The sequence below is a fragment of the Littorina saxatilis genome, linkage group LG14 (genome assembly GCF_037325665.1).
Source record: "Littorina saxatilis isolate snail1 linkage group LG14, US_GU_Lsax_2.0, whole genome shotgun sequence".
Taxonomy (NCBI): Eukaryota; Metazoa; Mollusca; class Gastropoda; order Littorinimorpha; family Littorinidae; genus Littorina; species Littorina saxatilis.
The window spans coordinates 25637825-25648670 of record NC_090258.1 but is presented as its reverse complement, the minus strand read 5'-3'; positions in this window follow the sequence as shown (position 1 = coordinate 25648670).

Genomic DNA, 10846 nt, shown 5'->3' with positions numbered 1-10846 from the left:
TTGAACTGAAGTTGGGCTCCGAATGGAAATAAACACTTCCTCCAGCTGCGCGACCCATTGATAACAACAGTTGGAACTGGTAGGAAGATGAACAGGTCTTGTGAACTGGCTACACACTGTTACGGTTCAAGTATAAGTTCAAAGTAAACACTCAACTGAGGTGGCAGGTAATGGCGGACTTGACTTCCTTCATAATCAAATATCACTCTTCTGACAAAAAAACGCAAATGCTATGTTAAACCGGAAAATACGTAAACCGGAAAAGGAAGCGCATCAAAACCAAAATGGCAGCCCCCATGAAATCCGAAAGGTCAAGCAAACAAGTCGTGAATACTGTAATCGATTTGAGAAATGTGCATACCGAATAATACATGATAAAGAAGGATTCTTTGTGCCCGAAAATGGGCCACAGTTGGAGATGGAAGTTCACCAAAAATTGGGACCATACTAACTGTCGTGTTTTTCCTTTCGCTACTCTCAGTCGCAAAGGAGACACAACGAGTTGTGTAGGTTCTGTAGATTTATTAACAGCTGGAACAACGGTGACAATATCTCTCAGCACAGTGTAAGAAAGAACAAGTGCAAGACTGGTAAAGAACAACAATACGTGTGCGCAGCCCTACTTATATAGTTAATGGACATACCAGAATATTCGGGAAACATCGACACTAATCTGGTTAGATCTACACAGTTCCGTCTGTCCGATGAGCGTCTACGCTTACGTCATGAGTGACTGCGCACTTAATCAAAGTAAGTTCCATAATGTTCTTTATCCTTCCATTCGATTCCAGTGGTATCTAGCGATCTCCACAACACCTCCCCACCTAAACTGATGCTACTCCTCAAGCATCAACAGCAAAGTCTCTCTGTGGGTTTGCGTGTTCTCTTTGACCGTCTTGGATTGTCTGGTCCATACTCTGGAACGGATGGAGTACCTTTGGGTTTGGTCTGTCTCCGAGTTTGTGGCACAGTTTCCAAGATCTCCATGGGGTGATCTGTTACAAGTTCAGAAACAGTGTCCACTTCCTCACCAGGTTCATTGTCTTCCTCAGTGGTGTAGCGTGGCTGTAGCTGTTCCCAGTGTCGTCTCCATACTGGACCATAAGGAATGACCATGACGTTGAAGCAGCGAGTACCCAGAGACTTCTTGATGACTGCTGGTACCCATCGGGGTTGTTTGTCTCGGCGAGGTCCATGGTACAGAGCATACACAGGATCTCCGGCCTTGTACTGTCTGGTTACCTTGACGACAGCTTTCGAGTCTGGAGTCATCTGAGACTTGGATGCCTCCTTGGATTGCTTGCCCTGAGCGATGTGGGCTGGCGAGGGCAGCAGAGTGTCGATCCTTGTCCGTAACTGCCTGGAATTCAAGAGTTCACTCGGAGAGAAACCACAGGATGTCGGCGTTCTCCGGTACTGCATCAAGAACTCTTGAAGAGCACGCTTCGGTGGCAAAGAAGATTTTCTCAGTGCTTGTTTGAATGTCTGCACCAAACGTTCGGCGGCTCCATTGGTAGCAGGATGATATGGTGCCCCTGTCAGGTGCGTGATCCCCCGTTCCTTGCACCAGCTCTGAAATTCTTCAGAAGTGAAGGTCGGCGCGTTGTCAGTGACCAGCGTGTGAGGCAATCCAAAATGAGCAAAATCTTCTTCCAGCAGGTCTAGAGTGGCTCTAGAGGACGTGGATGACGTAGGATGAATGCATGGATAATTGGAGTAAGCATCCGTGATCACCAGCCAGTCTCTACCCATGAAATTGATTGCATGGTCCAGGTGTAAGCGGCTCCACGGCTTTTCTGGTAGCATCCATGGGTGAACTGGAGGCTTGGATGGCTTGTTCTGATGTTCACCACACGAGTCACATCGTCGAGTAGCCATCTCAATAGCAGCATCGATACCGGGCCAGTAAACAGCAGTTCTTGCCAACTGTTTCATGCGTTCCATGCCGAAGTGTCCGAGATGCAGCAGATCAAGGATCTTGGACTGCAGGCTCTGTGGAATCACCACTCTCGATCCATGGACGAGGCATCCGTGGCAGATACTGAGAGAGTCCGACAACTTCCGGAACTTGTTGACATCTTCATTGATCTCAGCGTTCTTTGGTGGCCAGCCTTCACGGACGTAGCGCATCACAGTAGATATCACTGGATCTTTTCCTGACTCTTGACGGAGGATCTTGGCATCCACAGGCTGGACTTGAAGACTGAGAACCTTGATGGCACACACCATGTCCATGTCTTCACCACTTTCCTCCCTGTCGAAGTCGATGTCATCTCCGTATGGCAAGCGACTAAGGGCATCTGCATTGCCATGATCCGCTGTTTTCCGGTACTCGTTGGTGTAGTTAAACTGGTTCAGCCACAGGGCCCACCGAGCTAGTCTGTTAGCTGCGAGCAGTGGAGTCCCTTTCTTTGGTCCGAACAATGATGTCAGCGGCTTATGATCTGTCACCAGTATGAACTGACGTCCGTAGAGATACTGGTAGAACTTCCGCAAGCCAAAGATGATGGCTAGGGCTTCCTTGTGGATTTGGCTGTAGTTCCTTTCTGCAGCCGTGAGAGTCTTGGACACGTTGGCGATTGGGCGCTCGCTTCCATCTGGATAGCGATGAAATAGGACTGCTCCAATTCCAACGTTGGACGCGTCACAAGCTAGTCCCAAAGTCTTGTTTGGATCGAAGTGTACCAGAACTTGATCCGAGGAAAGCACATTTTTCAACTGTTCAAATGCTGCCTGTTCCTCATCTCCCCACTTCCAGGGGTTCGCCTTCTTCGTCAGGCGGTAGAGCGGCTCTGCCATGCTGGCCAGGTTAGGGATGAACTTCCCGTAAAACTGAACTGAGCCCAAGAAAGACTTCAAGCTTGAGACGTCCGTAGGGGCTGGCATTTTCAAAACTGCCTCGACCTTCGATCCTTTGGAGATCCCTTCGGCCGATAAGGTATGTCCAAGGTATTCCACACTGGCTTGTGCGAACTTGCACTTTTCACGACGACATCTGAGTCCTTTGTCGTTCAGACGAGTGAGCAAACGTTCCAGGTTGCTCAGGTGGTCGTTGGCGTCCTTCCCGCTGACGAGTATATCATCTTGGAAGGCGGCAACACCAGGTAGATCACAGGTCAGGTTTTCCATGATCTCTTGAAAGTAACCAGGTGCTGACTTTATCCCGAAAGGAAGTCGTTGCTGCAGGAGTACCCCACGGTGAGTGCTGAGGGCTAGCCTGCGTTGACTCTCTGGTGCCAGCTTGATCTGGTTGTAGGCATCAGCAAGATCGATCTTGGTGTATCCGAATCCACCTCCTAGCTTCTGCATCAGTTCCTCTGGGAGTGGCATTGGATGACGGTGATCTTCAAGCTGATCATTGATGCCCACTGAGTAGTCACCACAGATCCGTAGCTTGGGCTTCAGGGTGCCCGAGGTTTGTGCCTTACGAATTGGTACCACTGGCGTTCCGTATTCATTGAACTGGACTGGCTTCCAGACTCCTTTTGCGATGCCTTCTTCGTAGCCTTTGGCGAGGTCATCACGAAGAGCGAAAGGTACCGGACGTGCCGTGTGAAAAACCGGCTTCGCATCAGACTTGAACTTCACGTCCAGTTCGAAGTCCTTGAGACATCCCAATTCTTGTTTGAAGAGATTTGGGAATTTATCAGACAGTCTGTGACAATCTCGTTGCAGGGCAGCATAAGGCGCGTTGGAGGTCGCTGGATGCGTAGGTTTTGCACCCTCACTCTTAGCGTGACTCTCTATGCTCCTCAGTCCTAGAGCATTGTCCACAGAAATTCCCAGAGTCTGGATTGCGTTGCGTCCTAGCAGATTCAGATGAGGGATCTTGGTGACGATGTACGGAATTGAGCTTTGCTTACCAGTCACTGGATCCTTGGTTTGGCCCATGAAAGTTCCCAGCACGGGCAGGTCGTGCTTGCTGGCAGACTCGTAACGATGTGTGACGTCATCCAGCTTCGGTTTTCCTAGTTGTCTCCAGACCGGAAGAGAAACAAAATTTCCTGTAGTTGCGGTGTCCAGTTCCATGGTGAACTGTCGGTCCTGGATTGTTATGGGTACATCCAACCTAGGAGTATCTTGGGGAACTTCACCGAGGATCGCGTTGACAAGCTCTGCTTTCGTGACTCTCTTCACGGAAGCCTGGGAATGTCGTTCCCGATTCTGATGTTGCTTTTTTCTACAGACAGCTTCCAAATGTCCTGTGACGTCACAGTATCGGCATTTGGCTTCTTTGTAGGGGCAGTCTGTTGCTTTGTGGGCCTTTCCACATAGGTAGCACTTCCTGTCTGTGGAATTAGACTGCTTGTGGTTCTTTCGTGGACCCGTAGTCTTGTTCTGGTGGACCTTGTTGACTGGCATGGTCTTGGAACCGTAGACAGTTTCCTTGGCAACCTTCGCTGCGTCTTCAGTCTCAATCGCGACTTGGACAGCACGTGCGAAATCCAGCTCTGTGTCCTTGATCTTGAATAGAGCCTTTAAGACAGCCTCATTGTTGACAGAACATATGAATCTCTGTCTCAGAGCTTCGTCTTGTGGGTTTTTGATCGAAGGAAAGTCACAGGTAGCGGCGTCTTGGCGTATGCGCGCTGCTAACTCCTGGAGAGTTTCGCCTGGCTTCCGTTTCATGTCACTCCAGAACTTGAAACGTTCTCGCACTATGAAGAGTTTTGGGTCGAACTGTTCTTTCATGAATTTGACAATTTCGTCCATTGTCAAACTGTTGATGTCCTTGGGCGGATTTTGCTGAGTAGCCAGATTTGCCAGTTGTTTGTAGACCGTAGCAGTCTGATTCGTCAAGAAAACTTGAGCCTTGCGCTGCTCCGGCACGGAGTTGGCGACCACAAACGTGCAAAATCTTGACCAGTAGTCAGGCCACAGTTCCGATGTTGCATCAAACGCAACAAAAGATGGGATTGCAGCTGCCTGTGTAGTAATGGGAAAACGTAGATTCGAAGCACTCGGATCGTCGTAGCTTTCCTCCCTGGCAGAAGCTGCGGCACCACTGAACACTTTCATCATCATCTCCATCTGGTGCATTTGTTGCTCCATATCTTCTTTGTGCTGGCGTTGCTGTTGCTCCAACTGCTCCCTTAGAAGTGTTATCAGCTGCTCTGTTTCCGTCATTTTGCAGTAATAAGTCACTCCGAATAGACAAGGGAAATAACTGTCGGCGACGCCAGTTGTCGTGTTTTTCCTTTCGCTACTCTCAGTCGCAAAGGAGACACAACGAGTTGTGTAGGTTCTGCAGATTTATTAACAGCTGGAACAACGGTGACAATATCTCTCAGCACAGTGCAAGAAAGAACAAGTGCAAGACTGGTAAAGAACAACAATACGTGTGCGCAGCCCTACTTATATATGGTTAATGGACATACCAGAATATTCGGGAAACATCGACACTAATCTGGTTAGATCTACACAGTTCCGTCTGTCCGATGAGCGTCTACGCTTACGTCATGAGTGACTGCGCACTTAATCAAAGTAAGTTCCATAATGTTCTTTATCCTTCCATTCGATTCCAGTGGTATCTAGCGATCTCCACAACACTAACAAAAATACGGTGGGTAAAATTGGCGCCCCCATTTTTTGAGCAAACGCCACCCAAGGCCGCTTTGGACGGGTAGAAATTCCGTAGTTTCCAAGTCTATGGATAAAGCTCGCGTAAGAAGAATACGTCACGGTCGAAAGTCTTTGACGTCAATTAATGCATCATGACGTCATGCCTCCCTGTAGTCTTTCTCGCGCGGTGTGTGTGTTTGTGTTCATTTTGTGCACATGTATTAGTGTTACTGTTTGTGTGTGTGTGTGTGTGTGTGTGTGTGTGTGTGTGTATTTGTGTGTGTGTGCGCACGCGTGCATGAGTCTGTACTCGTGTGTGTGTGAGTGTGTGTGTGGTGTGTGTGTGTGTGTGTGTATTTGTGTGTGCGCACGCGTGCATGAGTCTGTACTCGTGTGTGTGTGAGTGTGTGTGTGGTGTGTGTGTGTGTGTATTTGTGTGTGTGTGTGAGTGTGTGTGGTGTGTGTGTGTGTATTTGTGTGTGCGCACGCGTGCATGAGTCTGTACTCGTGTGTGAGTGTGTGTGTGGTGTGTGTGTGTATTTGTGTGTGTGAGTGTGTGTGTGTGTGTGTGTGTGTGTGCGCACGCGTGCATGAGTCTGTACTCGTGTGTGTGTGTGTGTGAGTGTGTGTGTGTATTTGTGTGTGTGTGCACGCGTGCATGAGTCTGTACTCGTGTGTGTGTGTGAGTGTGTGTGGTGTGTGTGTGTGTGTATTTGTGTGTGTGTGTGTGTGCGCGCGCACGCGTGCATGAGTCTGTACTCGTGTGTGTGGTGTGTGTGTGTGTGCATACGTGTATGTGTGTGCGTGTATGTGTGTTTGTAAAGGTGTGTATGTCTGTCTGTCCATATGTGCGTATGGGTGTGTGTTTTGTGTGTATGAAGTTTTTGTGAGAGAGTGAGTGAGTGCGTGTGAGTGAGTGTGTGCATGTGTGCGTGTGTGACTTGGGGTGTGTGTGTGTGTGTGTGTGCGTGTGTGAGAGTGTGTTTGTGTGTGTGTGCGTGTGTGTGTGTGTGTGTTTGAGAGAGAGAGAGAGAGAACAAGAACAAGAACAAGAACATCATTTATTCTTCAGGCCTCTAGCCCCTAGAATAGGGTCGTTACAAACAAAAATACAAGTCAAAAATACATACAGCGGCAAAGCAACACGAAGATACAAAACTAAACACATACAGCGGCAAAGCAACCAAGATACAAAACTAAACATACACGGTAAAGTAATACAGTCACAATCAGTCGTCTTGAGCTATGTTTTCAGTAAACTCCAGGCGAGTTTTTAGAGCAATGAACAAGTAAATGCTTAATCTACGAATATCAGATGATGAGCCGTTACGGAGAATATTCACAAAATTTAATGAGTTATATCTTGTATTTAGAAACTTAGCCCTGGCGTTTGCATACAATGGACAATCAAATACAAAGTGCTTTTCGTCTTCCACAACATCACAAAGCTTGCATAGAATATTCCTGTCCCTTCCAAATGTTCTTCTAAAACACGAAGCTCCAATAGGCAACACACCCAGACGCAATTTGATCAAACAATCGCGGAAACATTTTTTGTCAATGAAATCAAAGTACTTCTCACTTTCAAAAACTGTTTTGAATAATCGGTAGTTTTGATAAATGTCATTACTTATAATGGAACCATTCCATTCCTGCAAATACATATCAGCCATTCTCTGTTTAAACAAAGAAATAAATGTTTTTTCACACGAAAGAGACCAGACAGACAGACAGACAGACAGACAGCAAGAGAGAGAGAGAGAGAGAGAGAGAGAGAGAGAGAGAGAGAGAGAGAGACAACGCAGGAAATTTAATGCGAGGCCACCGGCATATACGCATGGGGGTTTACAAAAGACACAGGAAAAAATAGGAATAAAAATCAACAACAAAATTTCATGGTTGTACAGAAACAAAAAAAATATATATCGTGGCACGAAAATTTACAAATTTTGTCTCAAAGTATCAGTCATAGCAACAATTGCCTGTTTGAAATTTCTTCATCACGTGTTTTCATGGCATAGTAACAATACATGGCTACAGCTCTATTAATGTATATACTCTCATTTTGTAGCAGAAAAATCAAGGGTGGTACATGTACATTGTCAGTGAAATATTTCAAAATATATTTTACACGTAGATCCTGGTATTTTGGGCAATGTAGCAGAAAATGTATTTCGTTTTCCACAGCAGGACAAAACGGGCACGTGTTTGGTACAGCACTATAGCGTTTGTTTGTTTGTTTGTTTGTTTATTTGTTGCTTAACGTCCAGCCGACTACGCAGAGCCATATCAGGACGAGGAAGGGGGGGATGAAGGGGGCCACTTGTCAAGCGATTCCTGTTTACAAATGCACTAACCCATTACTTGTGTCCCAGCAGGCTTTAGTAAAACTAAATTAATACCTACTGGAAGATTACCAGTTTCCAGTATGTTAAAATAGGCTTAACCTATCTACTGCTGGACTTACATCAGAACACTAACAGATTAAACTATACATGAATCGCGAGACAAGCGGCAAGAGAAGAGATTTTTGGTAAAAATACAGGTGAATGAGCAAGAAGGCAGAAAAAAGAAAAGAATTCATGAAGAAAAAGAGAGCATGACAGGAAAGAGGAACCAAAAATCTACCTAACAGCAAACTAGAAAGCTCCTGCGGTTCCAAAAACAGGAGGGGCTTTTAATTTCATAACCGCAGTGCCCCACTGCGGGAAGCGTTTGTTTCCATTCAGGTCAATAATACCTAGGCGTAGTTTGACAAAAATGTTTCTAAATTTAGTAAGTGTGATATCTGTTAGGTATTTTTCCGGCTGCAATAAAGACTTGAACGAACTATACGTTGAAAATCTATCACTTTCCATTATCTTACCAAACCATTCCTGCTTATAGCAGTCAATCAAACGCTGTCTGAACGCACAGGCAAAAACTGAACACCATGCCTTCCATTTGAGGTTACTTTATCGGCTACTTCAGTAATTAACAGGGAAAAAATCAGGGGAGACAACATGCAGCCTTGTTTCACCCCGGCAGGGCAATCAAAAAAGTCAGACACTTCAGAGCCCCATCTTACACATGACTGGACAGAATCATAAATCCCTTGTAGCATACGGAGCATTTTCGTCGAAGTTTTTATTTTCTGAAGAACGACCCACAAACTATCCCTGTCTACTTCTCCTTTGTCCATACAGACATTTCTTAATCATAGTCACAAGTGTAAAAAGATGATCAATAGTTGAATAGTTTTTTCGAAAACCAGCTTGTTCTTCACATATCTTGTGTTCACTCTCTGCCCATTTATACAGACGCCTATTTAGGATGGAAGTAAAAACTTTACTAATAGTACTCAGGAGGGAAATGCCCCTATAATTTCCAGGATTATTTACATCACCCTTTTTCAGTAAAGGAACTATCACGGACTGACTCCATTGTTTAGGAAACACACCAGTGTCATAAACACGGTTAAAGAACTTAGTGAGAAAAGGGGCAACAATATCCTCAGCTGCTTTTAGAAATTCTGCTGGTATTTCATCAATACCAGAAGCTTTCCCTGCTTTTAATTTTCGAATGGCTTGTTTTACCTCAGCTAACGAAATTTGTTCATCCAATTCATAAATATGTACATCTTCCTCACTTTCATCATTTATTACATTTTCGTTTTGTTCAGGCGTTGAAGCTGTGTGCTGTCCCAAAATGTTTTCAAAGTGGTCTTTCCAGACATCGATATTTATAGTAGCACGGTTTCTCTCCCTTGGGCGAGACCGTTTTACCGTTGACCAGAACATGGAAGGATTTTTTCTGTTTTCTAGTAAAGAATCTTGTACTGATTTTCTATATGCTTTCTTTTTCTCTTTTATCATATTTTGATATTCAGATCTTTTTTGCAAATACTGTAGTTTATCCTCAACCTTTCTAGTGCGAGAGTACCGACTAAGTAATCTATTAACTTCACGTTTTCCCTCCATACACTCTGTGTCAAACCATCGGCTCGTACGACGCTGACGGCCTCCAAAAAACACCGTGCGTCGCATGCACCGACCCGCTTCTAAAAGCGTGTTTACAAACATTGTCAAGGCAGCGTCAGAGTTATCATCAATACATGCAGCAGCGTCATCGATGGCAGTTTGACCTTCACGTGAAGAAAGAAAATCTAAAAATACACTAGCTTTGGAGGAATCCCAAGTCAGTTTCTCTGAACTAGTCTTATTCTCACTGTCTACATCAGCGTCAATTTTTAGGGCAGCACACACATCTAGCCGAACAGGCATATGATGAGACTCAATGCGGTTGACAACAGAAAACATATTTACATATTCAACAAAATCAACTGAAGACAAAAAGTGATCAATAGTACTATTTCCTCTTTCAGACACAAAAGTGAATTTATCATCGAAACCTGGTTGTACTAATCCATGCAGAGGTACAAGGTGAAACATGCAGCAAAACTGAATCAGTATTTTACCAAAGTTATTTGTCAAAACATCTTGTGATTTTCTTTCAAAAACATTACCATCCTCATCATCATCTTCTTCATCAACACATTCAAGACACCAATCCCCTATTCGGGCGTTCAAATCACCTCCAAGTAAATAGTACACATCCCTGCCAGCTTCCATTAAAGACAAAATAAACTGTTCTAGCATTTCTAGAGTACAATCATAATCTTTTTTATCATAGTACACACTGCCCACTGGATGATTATACAGACCAATAAACATCATGTCTTTCTCACAACCAAACAATTCTTTTGAAAGTTTTACGCACAAAACATTTTCACTCTTGGTATCAATAGTCTCAACAAAATCCGACAGACATTTACGAATCAACATAACAGTTCCACCAGAAACATGGCCCATCTTGGTCAGTTTCACACCTGGTGAATGAAGAACAATGAAATCACTAAAATAGGTATTTACTGAAGTCAAAGCTTGGCAAAGTAAAGGTTTCAGACAAAAAGCAAACATCAAAAGAAGTTATGTAATCAACAAAATCAGGGTCAGTTAGCTTGGCAATCAACCCATTTATATTCCAACAGAGAAATGAAAAAGAAGTATTCAATTTGTCCTTATTTGCTGTTGCAACATTACTTACATCAGGTGTGTTTTTGTCATGTGCTTGTGTGTCTTGTTTGTTTGCATTGTCATAGCCTTGGCCACGCCCCTATTCGCTGTTTCCTGCACGGGTGGGAGTTCCACGCACGTTGCGAATGTAGGCCGAGTACCCACCACCTCCACTATCGCCACCCAATGTCATGTCTTTGTGGCCCTGCCGATTGGCTGAGCGGGTCACA